Below are 20,815 nucleotides of genomic sequence, written 5' to 3'. Positions count from 1 at the left end.
ATCGACGGTCGAAACTTCTACATTGCTACGCAATTAACTGTTGGTTGAGAGCACCCAAGTTCTGCACGGATGAATTCTACACAAAATATCTGTATACGGTTAACTCGAGACGGCCTACGTTTACACCGACAGACGGAAAATTACGATTTCTCCGGCTGCTTGATGTGACACTTGTTCATGGTTGTATTTTTTTTTTCAAGGAACAAAATAGTGTATGAGGTTCATTGCGCTAGCTGCTGCAGTTTTAAAAATCGTAATCTTCCCTTATTCCGTGTAGAGATAATCGTGTAGAGTTACTGTTTTACTATTAAGCACCGAGTATACAAAAATGGATCCCGCTTTTTTCAATTGGCAGGATTCTCATGCACCAGCAATGTTTTCCAGGAGCTTCGTATATTCTGCCGACAGATGGCTCAATAGTCTGTCTATAGTTACAAAAGTCAGCGATCCGATTTCCGATATTATCATTCGATTTTCACTAGCGCGATATTTGCACGATACTCAAGGCATAATTATAAGAGGCATAATTATAAGTTACTAACTACTGTCAAAGATATAAAACTCTCAGACAAGATATAACACGAATGTCTTAATTCTCTCGAGAAGTATCAGAGATAAATCTATTTCTCCCGTATAATCTATTCATTAGCAGAAAAGGTTGTTAGACGTCGAATCCCATCCTCTAATCGTTCAACGAATAGATTGCGTGCATCAGATTTACTAGCAGCATGACGTACCTTGACGAACCTGGTTAATTACATCCATTGCCATAATTTTTCTCTCATGCATTTCCTCTCGGGCCGCCGGTTCCTTCCCAACGCAATTCTTCAGTCACTGATCAAAACATATCTAAGTGTCATTCAAGTAATTTCTCAGCGCGCTTCGCCGTTCTCATTATCGTGCAACCGGAAGGCACGCAGGGCGCAAGAAGAAAACAAAAAAAAGTATAAATAAATCCCGGCGCCTAAAGCCGCCAGCCAAACCGATAAGATCGAGAATGCCTCCAGGCACAGCGATCGAGTAAACGTAAGAAATAAAAAGTTCAAAGCTGAAACTAATTACGGGTATCGCGGGGTAAAAGGGTTACTCACAATCAGTCTCTCATATAATGTGCATCATGTGTACGTATATACATATCCTTTACACTCACGTGGGGATGCGCGTAGTTGGAATACCGATAAAGAGGATCTGTTCGAGAGCCGAATTGCAAGGAGACGGGACGTTTAGCTGAGCTATTTTAATAGGCTGAGTTATTTGAGGGACGAGAGTTATGTCGAAGAGGGTTGATACCTCAGACATACAGACACAACTACATATATATATATATATGTAGTAAGTATCAAATATTCAAGTCTCCATATTCTTTTAGTCCTTCGGCACGCATCCCTCGTTGACAGAGCTCTTCGAACGCGACGAAACAATTACTTAGCCATAGATAAAACGTAATTGCGGTATGAGATCGCGATTTGTTACCGATCTAGACTACGTGGACGGGGTTCGATTCTTTCATTATAACCTCAAAGAAATCCCTACCGGACGAGGGAGCACGCTCCAGCCTTCTACGGAAAGAATTCCTTCTATCCCAGTTGGAGGTTATGCTGCGAGAGGCGCCTCGTAATTCATTTAGCCGGGAGCAGACAAGGCAGGCTCAATTACACTCGGAGCAAAAACCGTAGCAGCTTCCTCGTACGACGTGCGTGGTCTTCACCGTGTTACACTGAAAGACTGTCACCCGGCTGCCAGTTTCCAAGCGTAAGAAATCGTTGGCATCCTTCGCGTCATCTGCCTCGAGTCGAGAACATCCTTGTCGTTGTCTTCAGGAAGATCGGTAAGTGAGATTCCTACGTATCTTTTTTTAATACGTACAATTGACACGTACCTTATTGCAGGGAGACATCGTTACCGACGTTGTTACAGGTTAGAATTTCGTCAGGTGACAAGTGAAATATTGACGTGATTATCATGATCGTTCAAAGAGGCTAACGTGGGAATGATTACTTGACTGTGAATCGTTGAAGGAGCTACGGCAAAGCAATGTCCTGTTGATGGTAATATTTTAATGAAGTTAGCTAATTCTTAGTAGTGCCTTCGGGCAGACAGACGCGATTCCAAGCATAAATGCTAAAGACCGAGTGAAGGGACGTGTAGGGGGTCGTGGCGCCACCCATCTACTGATTTCTGCTTACCGATATCCTCCTACAAAGCTTCCTTCATCTCTCGGTGCTACTACAAAGCCGGCATTGGCCACACGTAGCTTTTCCCTGACCTGTCTTTTTCGAAGCATAACCTCATTTTTACCTAATACGACCTGCGTAAAGGGCTTGTGAATTATTCGTGTACAGCTGTCGACTTGGATAAATAGTTGAAGAAAATGAAAGTCGATTATAACCACACGCTATTTACGTATATGTAATAATCCGTAAGGTTATTAGTAACGTAAATCCTACCGTAGGAGATGCATCCTGAAGATGAGGATGACTGATAAGTGATTACCGTTAGAATATCATTGTGAGGGTACGCGGATAAAATCACGTGCGCAAACAGCCGCTTTGCATGCGTTCAACGTTTTACACAGTCGGGGATTAATTTGATCGATGCTTTGCGTACGTAATGACGTGGTATGGGGTGTGATGATCATGCGAGTATGTGAGTAACGTTTCCCAGCTTTTCAGTTTCCGTTAACAGTACCCAAGGTACGAGTGTACATCTGCAGCTGGGAGACTGATTACTTTGCATGAGAAGTATTCGCTGATATTTATCCACGAAACGTATACCCAAGGATGGCATTAAATATTTAAATTTTTTTCCTCCGATCAGTTAAGCCACGGGGATGGTGAGCGTCGAGGAGTCCACGAGATGGCGGACTCTCGGTACATGGACTACAAGGAAGAAGACTCATCTGAAACAAAGAAGTGTATCCATTGGAAGACCAGCGGCGTGTAAGGAAGTCGTATTAAGGATAGGAGAAGATGGCGTCGGATCAAATGGACGTAGAAATCGCTAAGGGAAACTCGGCTGATCTAGTTGCCATGGAAGTCCGGGACTAGGAAACTAAACGGAGCTAAACCAAACTAAAACTTCCCTTCCACCGGATTTGACAGCAATACGGCATGGGGTTGAATCAGATAGCGCGCAGGGGATGGAGGATGCCTATGTATATGTATATACGTATACCGTATAGGTATAAGGGAGGTTCGCTAGTCTGGACAGAGAGACGGGACTAAGGGATGCTGGGCTCTCGTCTCCGAGGTCTCAGAGAGGGATATTAAGGCCAAAGCTATCTGATGGCTGCTTCTCTTCTCTTCTCTCTTCTCCTATCCTTCACTGCTCTACTCTGTCGTCCATTTTCTCCTTGATTCTCCTTGATTCCATCCCTTCTACCCCGTGGCCCGGGATGGAGTGGCAGAAACCAACAGAGGGAAAGGGACAGACAATACTCACGAGTAGACTCGACTCGAGCCGAAATTACCGCATTGATCTTCAGCAAACTTGCGCTCTACCCTTAACCAACAATAGACAAGAGTAGTAGCAGAAGACTCTGCTAAGGAATGTATTTGTAATTCGTGTAGCAAGTAAGAGTAATTCGTTTGAAAATGTATCCATGACATCGTTGCTTCTGTACTGTAAGATATTACGTTTTTTTTTCTTTATAAGGACAAGATGCCGAAGGAACGTAATATTTTAAAAGAATATTATTTTTCTCAAGAGACGCAAATATACGTTTTTTTTTGTTCTGTGTCTACGATAATTTTTTTTCCTTTCTCTTTTCTACAAGAAAGGACCGTTACATCAGTTTTAGGAGGACACGTATCGCAGAGGCATCCTGGATGGTAGTTGGGACGGAAGGGAGGGCTGGAGTAAAGTACGTTTTACGAGGGATTACGCGGTTTATGACTTTCTCTATCCACTCGTCCTCCCCTTCTTTCCTTCGCCATCTTTCTTCTATGACTTCACGCTATTCGCCTCCGGTCGCCACGCTATCCGTTTTCCTCCTGGTTTACGATCGAGCCTCTACCTTCTTCTCACCACCTTCTTCATCTTCCTTCAGCTCTTTCTCTAAAGTAACTACCATCCCTCCTTCGTTCTTGGCTGACTTCCTGTTCTCGCGAACCTTGCGTCTGATGGCGCTTCGTCTTTTATTCCTTCATATCGTTCTGATCTCTCGCTGTGCTCTACGATATACCGACGGTAGCACTAAAATCCAATCACAAGACGAAACGAGGACGAAATGGGTTCGTAACGACGCTTCCTTAAGCTCGTTTCACAGTGAGGCATTTACTACGATTCAGAGTTCTTGTTAGTAAATTAAAAATTATTTTCTTGGTCGAGATTAAAAATTGGGAATAAATATCGCGAAAGCGTTGATCGATTAAAATAACTGTTCTGAGAAATTGATGAGACTGACAGATGCCGATGATCGTAAATTTAGAGTGGTGAAAACGGATCGTTCGATAATGGTGGTTAGAATTTGATTTTTGAATTAAAACACCATCACGAGGTATAAGAACCCTCGATCCTTCAAACTCTCAGCGAAAGATATAAAAATTTAATTCCTCCAGGAGAATGACGTGACGCCGTTGCCGCAGGGTTTTCTTTTTCAAAGTTCCTTTTAAATCCTCCCTTCCTTTCACCCAACCATCATCCCCTATCCCATTCGAACTCCCAAAGCGCCTCTTCTCCTTATCCCGTGGACGTCCACCTATTCCTGACCCTCTTTTACTCCCTGGAATCGTCGTTGGCATACTTAGCTGTGTAAAAAAAAAGTTTTCCCACTATTTTAGCAAGTTAGTTTACCATGAGCTGTTTCTAAGTATCTGTTTTATCCTTCCTTTCCTTTCCACTTAGGATAATGACCTCATAGAGGGAAAGTGAGGGTTTATTCAGTCAGGTTGAAAAACAAAACCTAAAAACAGAAATCGATAATGTCATAAAAATACGTTACGTGCACGCACGCAATTACTTTGGCTATACCGAAGTCTATTACCTGAAGTGGCACTGAAGTTGTAAAGTATACAATGTTAAAGTGCAAAAACAGTACGGTAAGGATTCGTACGTATTTGTTAGAGAATCTCGTACGTAAAATTCTCATGGTTCGAAGCGGTTAGAAGTAACGAAGGATCCGGGCAGGTCTGCCCTCTGGTGGGCTTTTGTAAGAAACAGGCAATCTCTGTCTGCGCCAGATAACGCCCTCGGCGTAGGGGGACGGCTTTTCATCTTACTAAATCACTCGCTGCCTTCCTTCTACCCATCCTGTGCTTACATCTAACCCGACTGAAAACTAAACAAAAACGTTTACTGGCTATACGCAACCATTATTGAAGCGATGATATACAAGCTTGAAACATTTTTCAAGAGTACGACTCGATGCATTAAAAGAGTTTGCCAAGAATGAAAAGTTAAAAAATAATTGTATCGGTCGGAGTCGAATTCTTTTGAATTGAACTAGAGCATTAAGTATTATGGCGATTTTTTACGTTTGACAGATATTCACGAAACGTCATAGTGAAAGACTCGAGGGTCGAGCATTTTGGATTTTCCTTTGTTCATAATCCTATCGATTTGTGTAATCTGTTCTTGGTTGGTGGTTCCCCTTCGCGCTGTGACGTCACTGGGCCATACATCAAACCGTTATCAGTTCAGTGGCTCCCCCCCTCTCTCTCTCTTCCCATAGAGAGGAGAGCGCGAGAGACAGATCGAACGGAAATTCTTTGGGCGGGAAGCCGGTCGACCAAATCTAGAAGGAGGGATTCTTTAACCCCGGCGTAAATTGGATTGCACGGGATTTTGATTTATATTCACGGAAAGAGCGGCCAACCAGTAGAGTGAGGCGAAAGGGATGAAGTCAGAGTAGGAAAATGAAGTCAGGCATTGAATCAGGAATTCATAAAAAGTGTCGAGCTTTTTCAGAGAGGAAAGACAATTCTTTTTTCTTTTTTAACATTTCCTTGAAAATATCTCATAGATAATGGAATAATTTTGAATTTACGTTAAGTACGAGAATCTATTGCCTCGTGCATAAGGATATCTCGGTACAGTGGCTAAACGGAGCTAGATAATTTTATTGGCGGAGATCGAATCGGATGGCATTGCACCCTACTCTGTCAATCCAGGCCGAAAGTTGCCAGGCCGAGGAAGCCGATGGAGGATGGTAGGGCCAGGGTTTGGTATCTCGCAAGATAAGGGCGCAATCTCTGCTTTCGCGGGGGGTGGCGAGGCAGAAGGGGTTGAGTGGTTGCCTAGCAACGGCGAGAGGGGTGCACCAGTATAGATCGCTATCCGCCTCCTCCGGAGGGCGGAGTGTGCCGAGGGGTGCTCTGCAAGATGGCTTTATTACCCTCCGAGAGGAGTTGGCGATGTTGCTGCAGTAACTTGGTACTTGCTGTAGGAAATGACTTCAGCGTTAGTGCTCCCCATGCTGCTCGAGGATTTATCGTTTTGCTAATACCAGAGCTTCTCGTGAATTTTGAAATTCCGCTCTGGACTGCATGACCTGCGTGATCAAATAAATTCAAGTTGAGAAGAAACTGTAGGTACTTTGACAAAATAAAGAGATTTATAATTTCTCTCGTACAATATAAATATTTTTTTGACTTAACTCTTTTCCATATGTCACCTTTACTTTTTGTGTTAATTCCTTAATCGAGGCTTATGGGGTATTTTCGTTCTGTGATTTTTGCATTAATAATGTTACGAGATGAGAACTCTGAAGGAAGAGAGAAAAAGAGAGTGAGGAAGAAATCATTGCGAGAAGCTTCCTTCGCTAACCTCGTCTTATCTGACTCCCCGTGCAAACGTTATTATTACAAACAGAAGCGAATATCATAACCGCAAGGCGTTACAACTTTAATAACTCCGGCACCACCACTGCTGCTTTCCAGCCTCCTTCGTGCTCACTCTCTTCCTCTTTAGCTCCCTTTCAGATCCTTCCTCCTTTCCTCTCGCGGTTCCCTCGCTCGCGCGAATTCCGCAAGGCGTAACTTGGCACAACACCGGAGATGGAAACCCAGACGTAATTTCCGGTTGCGCAGCGCGAGGAATCGCATGTTACCTGAACCAAAAGACGATCGTTCACCAGGAAGATAGCCAAGATTTCTATTCGAGTTAGCCAGGATTTCCGAGCGATGATATTTCACCTATCAGGACGAAGATACAAATTTTCATATCGTCAACCAATCAAGCGCGGATATGTTATCACGGTGAATTCGTATACAAGATTTGATGGTGTCATTCAACGATTATACGATTCATTGTTATAGATACTTACAGGTAGATTATTGCGTACACTTACGTCGTATTTGTAATTTCAGTGTTGCTGCTGTAAATCTAACTTCCCGACTGTATTTTTTCACGTTAAATCACCGATGATATCGGCAGGGTGCTGGCTGGGCTTCGGTATACGGTCCCGCGAGTAACCGCAGCCAACTTCGCATCATGAATAATAAGCGAAAATATCACCGATATATTACCGCTGGTGCGCGAGTGCGCAGCAAGTGGTTTCCAATGTGACTATTGCTGTCTTTACTCCTTTCTTTATATTAGCCATGTAAGAATCTAAACGTCAATTTGCATAGATAACGCGGAAAAAGATGTTCGTCAGTCTGATAATTTTACTGTATACGCCAACGAGTGAAGTTAGTTGAGAGATGCTGATCTTGATATAATACATGCGTAGTAAGTATCCAACATACCTATAATCTATTAACGATAAGAATACAATTTTTAAGACACTATTATACTAAGCTTTCTATATAAAATGTGCGAACGTATTTTTTGAATTGATGTACCGCATCCCTAGCGGGGATCGTAGTAACTAACGCAAACGACAGACGGCCATATTGTTTAATGGCGTCCGCAACTATTTCATATCGGCTGCTGTCTCGTGCGGTTTTCACGAGTCTGGCATTATATTCGTGAGCGACGATACACGTTGAGTTTCACCGGTTTTTACCGCGAGGTCAACGCGATAGGATCGCGAAACAGCACGACGGGGCAGGTATAAGCGAATTCGCGGCAGCTTGTTAGGTGAACAACAACGCCGTTTTGTTTTCTCGAAGGAGTATGGGACTGTAGCCTTGTGGAACTCGAATGCGTCTACCAGGCTCTTCTTTATGTCGAAAGGTAACTCGCTAACGCATCCTTTATGTATCCGAGACGAGGACCAATTACCAAAAGTTTCTTCCCACGTAAACTCCCATTGGTGTTGCATCCACAGTTCAACAGGATTCAGGATCTTAAATTTCGATCACAGTAAGGATAGATGTACTTGTCTTTTATTGTGCACTGGATTCTGAAATGTGAAGTTAAGTTAGAATCTACCTCAAGCGGATTTACGAATATCCAGCTAGTTATGGTTAGGGCGGTGTAGACAATTGCCTCAATGCCTGTCTTTAACATTATCGTATCATATGTAAGCGGCTTGTGTACGGCAATAGATAATACCATATCGGGGTAAACAGGTGGGCCGGGCTGCGCTTCTTGCCTGGAATGCAGTCGGCACTATGGGCACTATAGGTAAGATGATAGTTATTCGCATTCTTTCTTATTCTTATGGAAGCAGTTACCCTCTTTGAGAATTCTAAAATACAGTGTGTAGATACGTGAAGAAGAATTTTATCATTTATTTTTATGTAGACTAATATGCATTATAGAGAATGCATAAGAACTTTTAGGATTTTTATGTAAAGTTTTATAGCCTCAGATTTTTCGTCACGATAGACGAAGTAGTTGACAAAATTGTGCACGTTCAAAAATGCGTTCGTTGCTTAGAATATCCGTGAAAGGGTATTTAGCTGTGATTCAGGTTACCCGTATGTCTGTCTCTTTCTTTTACACACGGGTCTGTCTTTCTTGCTCTCTAAGCTTACTATAGGGCTTGTCCTTTTTTTCTTTTATTAATAAGAAATATGTAAATGCTCAAGAGGATATGATTGCGACATTCTACGTATACGGTGTTCCGAAATTCTTTCTTTAGTACTTATGGTGACACGAGATAAGTAAGATATAAAGAGCAGCACCTAAAAGGCAGTCGAATAAGGCGTACACGCGTCTGAATGCTGGCTCGCTTGTAAGGCGTAGTTAAAGTTTTAAAGGGTAGTTAAATTTAAAGCGAGTTAAGCTGGGGCATTATAATGGCGCGTGCCAAGTTAAGGGAAGGTGCCTTGGAAAAAGGGTGGAATGGGGCGCGGACGCGGATGATGGATGTGTATATTTTTGAATCACCCTTAGTCAAAGGGGTGCGCTTTAAAATATGAAATGATGGGCGGAGTGGGAAAGGCATTGTGACCTCTCTAAAAAAAATTCTGATTCCAGCAAATTGACTTTTCTCGCGTGAGAAATTCTCACCTCCCAGCTACGTCGTCGCTGCTTTACACGGTAGCCGCGTTGGATGCTGCTTGTAAAGAGATTTTATATTGACTATTATAATTGTTAATTAAATAAACTTCTAATGACGTTGCTATAGACAACTCGGCTATACAACGAGACGTTCCATCAAATCGACACGTTTCATTCATTGTACTTATAAATACATTGTAGTACTATGAGATTCTCATGGGTATCGTGTATGGTGTTACAGTTGTCAGTTGTCACTGCCGATTGGACTATTCAAATGGTAAAGAAGGGCGTTGGACGAGTGTCGAGCATCCATACAAGACCGCCTCCTGTCATTAGGATACACTACACCATGCATGAGAATAAATGCAAAGTACGTAAGCATATATGAGCATCTTTTTTTTATATTTTTTTTTGGTACTGACAAAATCTATTTTCAGGAAACATTGTAAGACTTACCTGGTACAATATACAGGGTGAAACTATGGTGGTCCATGCTGTGTACTTTTGGAGGATAGACTCTGCAGGGAAGAATCTTTATTAAGGGGCTGGTCTAGGGACGTCTTTTCTTTATGGATAAGATAAGATGAAATATTTCAGTCTTGGATAAAAAAGGTATCGTCACCGCAATGCAAACTAGGGACTTGACTGCTCTATTCGATAGGCAACCCTTATTCTCTGTTCACCCTTGCTCGGCATATTGTCCCTGTTCACGTATAGCGTAGTAGAAGGAATATTTCACACGCGTTCGGCACGCATCGAGACTAACCAGGGTCACCCCCTTATAAAATTTAAACTCTAAAGGGTTGTCGTGGCTTCGGTTACTTATTTATTAACCCATCAATTTGTTAGCGTCATTGTGATGCTGTGCAATGGCACAGTACGCTCTGTAATGGGATCGGATAAGCCGGATGTGGGAGTTTATCTAAATCGTAGGTCCTTTATGCTCCAAATCGAATCTACGATAAGACTCTGTACACGATCAGGGAAGTGGTTACCCTTCGTGAACGGAGCGTATAGATACCACGATACACTCGTTACCGGATGGTGAGACTTTAAATTAACCACGATCGATAAGGATCGATCGTCTCGATCTAACTGACTATATTAATTGCTTCTTTATTGATAATAACTTTGCTCTTTTTCAGGGATCATTCGAGACACAAGATAAAAAATGTGGTCTGAAAATAATTGTCAATTCCACGGAATATTTCCCTAGGCTGACCCCGATGAACGCACCGGGTCTTGCGGTGTTCCAGTAGAAGAGGTACGCGTGTCTTCACGTATTCATTATCTAGTTAATGGAGCGAGAATCGTGTGGTTGATGTTCACTTCCCATGTCCAGGATACAATAAGAGTCGAACGGCTCGACACCTCGTAAGCCCATTTATCCAGGAGCAACCCCCCGCCTCTTAATATACTGGCAGCAAACTGTCTGTTAACCAGGTTGCCGTTAAGCGGACTGTGAGTAAAATGGAAACAAACAACGATCATTTCGCACAATGAGATTCGACGTCGAAGCTACAGACTGTGGTCGAGATTCGGTTCTGTCGCATTGTGCCGACCTCGATACTTTTATTCTGCCTACTCGAGGACCCTCTTCCTATTGGCCGAGTATGATCGTGAATAAATTTGTTGAGCGCGTGTGCGCACGCATTAAATGAGATTCGATGGCTTTTATGAAAGTTCATGCCTGAGGAGATGTTGAGTATATATTTTTTTTGCTTTTACAAATACACAAGTTGTCTATAAATACACTAGATTTTGGAAATAAGAAAGAATAGGGGATGAAATAATGTTCCTTATTGTCAGTGGTATAAGCAGGCGTGGTTAAAATTGTCGCAGATTACTGTAGCGACATATGTCATGAGAATCCCACGGCCAAAGGATACCGATGACGTGTGTTTGATTCATAACAGAAGATCAAGTGGGATTTGTAGAATTTGTCAGGGATTATTGTATTAGTAAAATGCGTTCACGATTCCCAGGGTACAAGTTTGCCACTGTATTGTTCCTTGCAGAAGATTCGATCATTTAATAGATGATCAATCATGGTTATGTATAATCGTTAAGAGTGTATGTAATTACCAGGTGCTTTCGGTTGATACACGTTTTAAGTATTGGGTTATGTAATAAAGGGTGGTAGGGTACCTTAATAAGATACTACCGATAAGAAGGAGCATTTATCCATTAAATGTTTTATATATATTTTTCAAGTTTTTCCTGGTGCACCAGGAATTACCGTACAGTGGCTAACATAGGTATTCAAACGATTAGAGAGTATCCTGAGTTAATCCGAATGCCTAAGGCTAATTGGATCGATAAATAAATTTTAACGGCTAACAAATTAGATTCCAGTAGTCATTGCTCAGTGGACAGCTGAGGGCAGGTGATCAACGCGCTGCTTGAATACTAATAAAGCAGCGAGGTGACCAACCGGCCGAACGGACGATCTCACGACGCCAGTTTTAATGGATTACTTGACCGTCGGTTAGCCTGCTTGTGCTCTACAGGAAACAGATGCTCGCACGCACGCGCGCGACTTGCCGTAGCTATCTATAAGCGTAAGATCATTATTAAGAGATTAAAGGGAAGCCAATTTAATTTTTAGATGAACCAGCAATCAGACTTCAACAACCACCAGCGGATATCCGCACGACGAAGAAAGAAGCCATGGATTTCAGATGACCGTTTATGAAAGTCGGACGGATTTTATCAAGATTGCAGAACGCGCGTTATTATTTGCGAATTTACATTCTCTTGCCCTACGTCGACTTTCGTTAGGTTCACACGTTTACACCCCAGAACGTGCCACTTGTACGAAGCTCGAGCGGCAGCAGCGACGGCGGCGGCTTTGAAGGGCGGTTAAGTTAGGGGTTGGTGGGATGCTGGTTATTTAATCTTTAATCCTGATACTCGAGGGTGACTCTGTCACCGATACTCTAGTTATGTGCGCCGTAACACTGGCACCCTCCCTCGAGCGATTTTTGGGGTTGCCCGACGTACGTCCGATAGGGGAGAGTTGGGATTGATCTGCACAAATCTCAATGCTTATGATTGACATTTTTTTTTTATGAAAGAAAAGTTCTTACGTGCTTCGAACTCTTGGTCCGTGGGGTGGGTTTTCTCCTTTTTTCAATTTTTTTTTCTTACTCCCTCCCCTAGTCACGGTAATAAACGAACCTTTATAATCTGTTGAATTAATAGACAGTTACACTTGGTCCGAAGGAGAAGTGTGATGGCCGCGGGCAAAAATGTACCTAAATAACAGCTCAGGTGGCTCCGCTAGGATGTTATTACTACGTGAGTTGCGATTCACGAATGACACGGCAGTAAGATTTATGAGTGTGCTTCCTCTGTGATTAGCTTTCTTTATGCGGAACATTTACATATAGTACGTAAGCCACTATAATTCCAAAGTTTTTGTCAAGGCTCTCTAGGAGCGAGTGGCGGCCTTACTGTTGGTACTGTACGTACATCGGCCATCCGACTCCGCGTCCAGGAAGCGATAGCACGAGAATACGAAGGATAGAGAAAATATCTTTATTTCAGAGATTCTTCGAGTCGTCCAAGTATCCTTCCATTCCAAAACGACAATCCTATTGAGAGTTTCGTTTGAATGGTAATATTTATAAAAGCGGCCCCTCGCTGATACTTGCACAATTTTAAGGGGTGTCCACAGGCAGGACTAGATATCCTAGAGGCAGACCCGATTCAAGGGACAGTAAGCATATTGTCTCGCTCGAATGGAATATAGGGTAGCCCTTGTCTCGGTGCGCAGGACCCCCCATGGGAACATTTCACACCGGTAACCACCGCAACCCCTGGTAACCCTCTGTAGTTTGGTTACACAAAGTCGATTTAGTTAGGGATGGTTTAGTCTCTGATTTATAACTCTCAAGTTCACCTCGAGAATGGATCTACTTAAGCTGATATCACTGGTCGACGGTACATCGGAGCGCAATATGGTAAGTACCTGTGCTAGTTGAAGATATCAGTACGTGATAAAGGATCTTGGGTTTCTGAGGAAAATTTTCTTTTTCAGAAGAACGATGCCACCTGGAGACGAGGAGTCCGGTCCGTGCTCTGTAGAGACGAGGAACTTCTATATTGGTTATTGGTATCTCCAAGCAGGGTAACACCTATACGATTAGCCCAGGGCGGAGCACGGAGCGTGGCCGGTGCGTTTATTAATTAGAGGTTAGAAGGCAAAAGAGGAGAGTAAAGAGGGAGTTCCTCTCTGAGTACAGTCGGAGGAAGGGAACTGACCGTTCGTATCTCTGGGTCTACGTACCACTGCGTCCTACCGCCCTGGAGATGAAGATACCAAAGAGGGCGGACTTCCTCACCTATAAATCGCCGTCCTAGCGAGGATCGAGGTGCTAGCTGAAGCACCCTCTGCGGCATATTGTTTGACGTCACTGGGATTGGCATTGGCTCCGAGCTACACACCCTGTATATTTTTCTGGAGCTCGCGGTACTCCTTTACTCTGGACATAAATAATCCATGGACTTGCTGCTGCAGCGTACGTTGAGGTTACGGCCAGAGAATATCATCCCGTTTATCGTCTGGACTTTGTTTGGATAAATGATTATGATAATGGATAACTCGAATGGCGAATTCTTTGGATGCAAAGAGACGTGGGTATGAATAAGGGGCTAAGTCGGATCAGACGGAATCATGACGATTCTGAGGAACGCCCGGGATTCATGCTAGATTTGATTTAACGCTCTCTTAAATGATCCCACAGAGATCGGCACGTGCCAGTCGCACCCCCCTTGATCTGGAGCTGTTTGGCCAGGGCGAGGAACCCTACGCAACCTGGATACAGGGCTGCATACGCGACCTGGCGCTAAGTCACCAACGTCAACAGGGAATCACTTGGGGTGGATTCACGTCGAGTATTTGCTTAGGGACATCCGTTTGTTTTTCTAGGATCAGTACCAATTTGCCACTTCACTTTTGATCCTCAGAATGTTTTTACAGGTATGCCTAGCTGTGATACCTGTTGGTTCTATCCAGATGGATATGTATTCAAATAAACCGCGGGAGGGTCGAACGTCAAGAGGCCCAATATTTATTACTTTAGTGTTTACAGGACTCTGGCCACGCGCCGAGACGTTTGGGTCAGGGAAAACATTTCAGAAGAATAAAAAAGATCTAGAATTCTCTAGATTTTCTAACAAACTTCAACGCACTCGTGGTTCAATAGCTACTGCAAACTTTCCCACAAACGTGACTTCCATCCTGGTTCTTCATAATTCTGTGACTTAACAGTTAGCACATGGTATCCCATAGGACCCAGGACGGGTTCCCATATCATAGATGCAAAGCTTGATGTATCGATGCTTTATGATTATGCTGGCCCCATACACAGACCGCCCACCCCCGTGAGCCCACTGTGCAATGGCATCATAACCTTATGGAACAGCAAACTCACCCTAATGGTCGGATTAGTTTTTGATAGGTGCACGAGGCAGGGATGCAGTTTGTTCCTACCTAAAATTCATATTCATAGGACGTTTCTGTGATCGATGTCGGAGAACCCGGTTAGCTCTACGTTTTTACCAGCCTTAGACACGGTAATGTGAAAGTCAAAAAGACGTCACATGACGTATGACATTTTCAAGAGATTTTCAATTGGTCCAAAGAATTTCCATGCGATCTGGAGCAACAGGCCCAAACGTTGACCTCAGCATCAGAGCCAGTAGAGCCAATATCTCAATATCGTTATCTCCTGTCTAAACGACAGAATAGACAAGCCACTGCTATATGGGTTCGGCGCTCACTCATAATCTTACGTAGGATCTTGCTCGGTGTAGTCAGTGTAGGTACTAGCAAAGCAGGGTTGGATACCCTTCCATTCGGGTTCCTTCCCTGGCTCTTGGTTCAAGAGAGCCAGGTCCCTGACGAGAGACCCGAAATGGAATCATCGATCGATAGGCGATCTGGTTGCAACAAACCTTTCAATCATGCGACACCCATCGACTGCGCGGCTCCCATTATTTCAAACAAATGGAACCAGTCCGGCTCTTTTAAACAGATAGACTCCGTACGAATAGATGTTTAAAGCTCCGATCTTATCAGTGATGCATGAGAAGTGACTGCTTACCTGTATTATCTGCGCGAGTTCTCGCTATGCTTTTTCGTAGAACCGAAGAAAGACAAGTGGATGAGGATGAAGGAGCCCAGAGCAACATCACCAGAGGACACGTCCACTGCGATCATCCAAATAACATTGATTAGGTATACTCCTACCAGAATGATATACCGGTCCATGGGACGATCCTGATAAGGGTGCTCTAATGGTTTCAATTTTGCACAGGGGTACCACTGCGACGATGATGACGATGGCTAATTTTTTTCACGTTGACGTCCATGACTACTTCATAATTCCAACCAATCCCAGAGCTCCAAATCGTTTGTTTACTTATTGGACAATTTGAATAACCCTGACGTGCAGACAGCAGCTGAGTATAGTGCGCAGGTAAGGGTGTGGCATCCAGGTGCCCAATTAGTGGTAGCCATAGAATTTCTTCTCAGTTCTAACATCTATCTACCTTCTCTATAAACCCATTCGTAGGAACTTCGAGGCCTATTGGCGGCTACCGGCGTCCCTGGCTACATATACGTGCGCTCTTAACTAGCTCCTCGGAAGCGGGGCATGCGACCATTTATCACCCGGAGACAGAACCACTCTACCTACTACCAACTTCTCCGTTGCTTCATAAGCTGTAACAATGTGGGAACACCGCGAACTCGATTATCTGCTCTCCTCTACGCGCTGCACTACGGAACTCGTAGGAGTAACACGGTAGCGTGTTACGTACTTGCATAGAAGTGCCTGGAACATTGTGCGTATAGGAACTAGAAAGTAGTTGTATAGGTTAGGTTAGCAGCGATAGAGACCTTGGTTCCTCTTTAAAAAAAAAAAAAAAAAAAAAAATGAAGCAAGCAAAAGAGAATTTTGGAACGTTCAAGATAATAAACGCTGTTCAAGACGTCCCATGGATGCTACCGGTTCCATGCATCAAGTGGCAGAACGGCAGACGCCTCGCGAGTACTCCATTCGCGGATATTAATCTGTGCCAGAAGTGGCTGTTATTGAAATTAATTTAGTTCCCGAGAAGAGCGATCAATCTGTTTGCTCCTGGGACCATTAGTCTGCTGTCCGGTTGACAGTGGAAGTTGTCCACTCTTATGTTTTATAAATGATTTCGTAATTCACCGATATAAAAGGATCTACGAAGAATCCAGAAGGGAATTATTAATTGTTCTTGTCTTCGAATGCACCGCATACCATATAGAACTGCTTGCGTTATATAAATATAATATACCCATATACCTCTGTATACTCAGGTATACACATACAGGTGGTCAGCGTGTCTCTATAATTTTCTATCTGTCAATTAATTATTTTTGTATAATCGTTAACATACAGGGAAGCTTAATTTCCTTTTTATCAGCATCACATTATTTTTTCTCAATCGACTTCAGTATCTTTATGCGCATACAAGGTTATAACAGTAGAGACAGAGGCACAGCATCCACCATCAAGTAATTCAGTATGAACCTAACGTTACTCATGTTCTTCTGATAAAGCGAAGACACCGCTAGGTCTGGTACATGTTTCTTCGATTACCATACCTACCGGTTCCGCAAGGAGATTGCCCGACGAATAGAAGGTCGTTCTCTGGTAGGAACTTTAACAGGGAATGACCCCGTTTCAAAAATTCTTTTCGAAATTATACACAAACAATTGTACCAATAAGATATATCTTAGAGCATCTCTATTATTATTACGTATAGCGTAGAGGATAAGCAGCCATTTCTATATAAGAGTGACACTCCTTGCGTAGACTCGTGTCGGAGTTCTCACGCAGGAGGGGTACTTTCCAAAGCGTGGAAAACACTGTTTCGCGTCACGCAACCTTCTCTCTTCTGATTGGCTCGGTATAATCCATAGGACGTGACGCCCTCGCACACGCACCCCGCTTTCGTGACTCGTGTCAATTCTTCCTCCATTTTTTTCCTCGTGTCATTTTACTCATTTACGTTTTTTTTTCTTTTTATTATTCTCTCCGTCTCTTTCGCATCCTCGCTGTACGAGCCACTGGCTATTTTCACAGCGCGTTACCCAGGTTCAAAAAAGTGCGTAGAGGTCAGGTTCAGGAGCGATCACGCAGATACCTAGAGAGGAGGATCCGTCCGAGATTCCAGGAGTTAAATCGTGCAAAAATCAACGGGACCTCACTAACTGCTAGTTAGTGACTTTTTAGCAGTCCCCGTGCACGTCAGCCTTAATCCCTGACGATATTTATTCGCCTTGGGGCATTATAAATTTACGGTTAATCATGCGACGCAATCTTACGGCGGGTTAGTAGCTATGCAAAACGCGAGCAGATATCGGCCTAGGCATAAATTCCTCAACGGTGTGACACGCTGCAGCATAATCTCGGGTAACGCGAGCGACGTTAAACCTGCACCCCCTAAACGCGGCGGCGTCGTACCAGCGCGCAATATTGTCTCAGATTTATGGGCTAAAGATAGGCTGGAGTAATACGTTCCCGAATCAAATTATTCCCAACGATTCGGGACAGACGAGAAGCATCGGTGCCAGTGATGCGAACGATCGTACCTTCGGTATCTGGAATGTTCGATAGGTTGGAACCCCTCATAACTTAAATCGCACTACCGTACATTCTTGTATAACGTTACGAGTTATCCCAACGAGAAATTATGGGTCGAGCACAAAGCTTAACACCTAGGTCGAGCGTCGGGGATGGCTTATTACGTCAGTTACTCGTTAACGTGCAGCTTATTCCGGTACGATGTGTGGTCTGATACATGGACTCGGTGGTTGCGACCACCTACATAATGATAAAACAACTAGAGTACATTCGAGTACCCTCTACGGGGAAGTATGCATTGTGTGACACGCGCTGGCACTACAGATGCCATGCATAGTTCCTGTACGAGAGGGTCGCATATGTTACGAATCAGTTACGCAATCCACTTCCTACGTGCGGAGCTCGAGCATTGGCACGTGAAAATTTTTGAAAGATATACCTGCCGAGTGGATTGCGTAAGAGGTTATCCTCTATACTGAATTATTGGTAGATAATAGATTTCATTTATATGCTAGGCTATTGTATACGATGATACCTGATATATACAGGATTCTGCGGCGATATTAAAATTCAGAGACAATAGCGTCTGGATCAAACAAGACCAATGAGCTCGGAGTGGCTTTTCATTGAAAATCTATATTCCATTAACGCAGTCCAGGTCCATGTCCGGCGGCAGCAGAACCGTATTGTCAGATTGGCGCGTCGGTGGTCTCAGCGTGCGCTTCTTCTATATTAGTTGAAACAATAAAGCTTAACTACCACTACGGCACTCGAGTCATCCCTGAAGTGTGCTTTGTGAGGGCACGCGCCCCCGGACTCTGCGGATGGTGTAGTGGGCTCAGGGTGTAGGGTCTATAGGGCTAAGGGCAGAGTGAACGAGGCGCGGGCTCTGGCACAGGGCATTGTAGCGGCGCAGAATGGTTGTTACAGTTACGGAGGCTTCGCCTTCGGCGAAGAGTCTGCGTGTGGGGTAGTGCACCGGGATTATCGAGCCCCGGGCCGAGTTCAAGTAACGGTTCAAGTACGTATACCTACCCCCGGAACCCTATCCACGTTGGCGGTCTCGACGGCACTCGTATTATTGTGCAATTTCCTATAACCCATTATGCGGCCCCGAACGTATCCCGTGGCCATCTTGGTAATTTGATATTAGACAAGGTGGGATATCAACTCAAGATTATTTAGCTGTCCAGCTTCACGTACTGGCTTAACCGGTGCCTCCATGGTCACCGATGATCATTATGAATTCTTGATGACCTAATCATTCTCTTACTCTCTACGGTACTGTCATCCAAATCACCTGACGTTTATTTTACTTCGTCCTGTACGAGAGGATCGTGAGGTTCTTCTTGGTTAAAAAAAAACAGTCGACGCTTTGGATCGCGGCGTCGGTGGTTTTACGCGCGAGAGGATGCAGAGAATCCTCGGGCAATCTTGTTAATTTGCGTTCCGCCGACTAGTAGATTTGCTCGAGAAGGGAGAGATGCCTTCTGTATAGCTATTGTTATATATATATATATGGTCTTGGTAATGTATATAGATATATAGAGCAGCTAACGCCTCTACAGAGGCAACGATGGAGATGGGCGTAGAGGTATATACCTATATAGGTACGCGATAACGGAGGGCTCGGTTGTCTGATGGGCAAGATGGCGTCCCACGATAGTGACGTCACGGAGGGTCGGGATATCGGGGTTGGTACGAGGAGAGGAGCGAAGAGTGCCGAGAGGCTAAGCGAGAGAGGAGAAGAGAGGAGTATAATATTGATCGCATCTCTGCTGCTGCAGACAGCATCTACCCTCTGTTGACGGGGTTGTTACTTCAAGGATTTAACTTTAATTCGTAAAATCCCCACGGTATCGCCTTCGTTCCCAAACGTGCGTATCTGTACAAGTAGCTATTTCACTTTCCGCCATGTTTACTTCTACGGCGAAACATTAAGTCTGTTCTCCTCGTTACGTACACATTCTGCACTTTTTCCAAAAGTGCACATTCTCGTTGGATGATATTTTTGAGTAAACGAGAATCCGAGCCTTTCGAATAGTGCAGAAAGTATAGGTAACGAGAGCAGGCCTATTATGTTTTCAGTCATTGGGGTCGGTTTTCAATTTAGCGTGTTAAGAAAAAATTGTCGCTCGTGCCGCAGCGATCTTAATTATCGCGGGAAAATAAAAAACACGTGATATATCTCTGGTAATAATATATAGGTAGACTCGTTATGGCAATTTCTGGGCTTCTGTCACGAGGCAGCGATTGTCGCTGCGATGAGGGAAGCCCTAAGGACGGCGACGAGCGTTATCGCGCTATTACGGTACGCGAAAGAGGATCGACTGGCCGTTAACAACAACGCGCTAACGTATTATCGCATTAAGGAGACACAAAGGGGGACGTCGTGTCTTATAAATAAACTTTAATCTCGAAATTATATCGCGCGATCCGATCGAAATCGAGAACGTTCTCGCGACAGCTGTTTTCTTACCATCGCGTTCTCACACTTTCGACGTTCCACCGGTATCCTCGCACGCAATAAAAAAATACATAAATATGTCAGTCTTTGCTAAGGTACAATTTCTTAGGGGATTTGACAAAATTAATATAATCATTTTAGCAATAAACCACGTTGGTCGAATCGAGTGTAGGAGTTTCGTTACTGTTGAGTTCAAGTAAACAGAAGTTCATTCGAGCACGTGAGTACTTATGCACTAGAAATCCTTCGGTGTTGTCTCTAAGCGAATTCAGTGCTCGGTCGGCAATGCAGCGAAATCCAAGCTGTTTTATCATGCGACATATTCTAATGGTAAGAAAGCCGGAAGGTTTCTATAGGCGTGGCGTCTAACCTCTGTGCACCGAGTTC

General features: G+C 43.9%; 3 long non-coding RNA genes across 4 annotated transcripts; 2 read left to right on the top strand and 1 right to left on the bottom strand.

The window, feature by feature from the left end:
- The first annotated feature begins 1,383 nt into the window (after positions 1-1,383).
- Positions 1,384-3,706, top strand: LOC112494793. Its single transcript, XR_003060625.1, has 3 exons — positions 1,384-1,828; positions 1,890-2,048; positions 2,818-3,706. It is a non-coding gene; the product is annotated as an uncharacterized LOC112494793 (long non-coding RNA).
- Positions 3,707-5,950: 2,244 nt separating this feature from the next.
- On the bottom strand, positions 5,951-7,060 carry LOC112494785. The gene is made up of 3 exons (XR_003060609.1): positions 6,766-7,060; positions 6,597-6,703; positions 5,951-6,490 (listed from the first exon to the last, which is right to left on the bottom strand). It is a non-coding gene; the product is annotated as an uncharacterized LOC112494785 (long non-coding RNA).
- Positions 7,061-7,858: 798 nt separating this feature from the next.
- On the top strand, positions 7,859-16,277 carry LOC107270619. 2 transcript variants are annotated; one of them, XR_003060619.1, is made up of 10 exons: positions 7,859-8,118; positions 9,575-9,703; positions 9,771-10,377; positions 10,479-10,597; positions 10,676-13,298; positions 13,376-13,511; positions 13,581-13,975; positions 14,082-15,577; positions 15,657-15,818; positions 15,915-16,277. It is a non-coding gene; the product is annotated as an uncharacterized LOC107270619 (long non-coding RNA). The 2 variants fall into 2 exon arrangements; XR_001538381.2 differs by having other exon boundaries at positions 13,581-15,577.
- Positions 16,278-20,815: the final 4,538 nt, after the last annotated feature.

The sequence above is a fragment of the Cephus cinctus genome, unplaced genomic scaffold (assembly GCF_000341935.2).
Source record: "Cephus cinctus unplaced genomic scaffold, Ccin1 Ccin1_scaffold0806, whole genome shotgun sequence".
Taxonomy (NCBI): Eukaryota; Metazoa; Arthropoda; class Insecta; order Hymenoptera; family Cephidae; genus Cephus; species Cephus cinctus.
The sequence above is the reverse complement of the archived record's forward strand: the minus strand, read 5'-3'. Positions and strand labels throughout refer to the sequence as shown.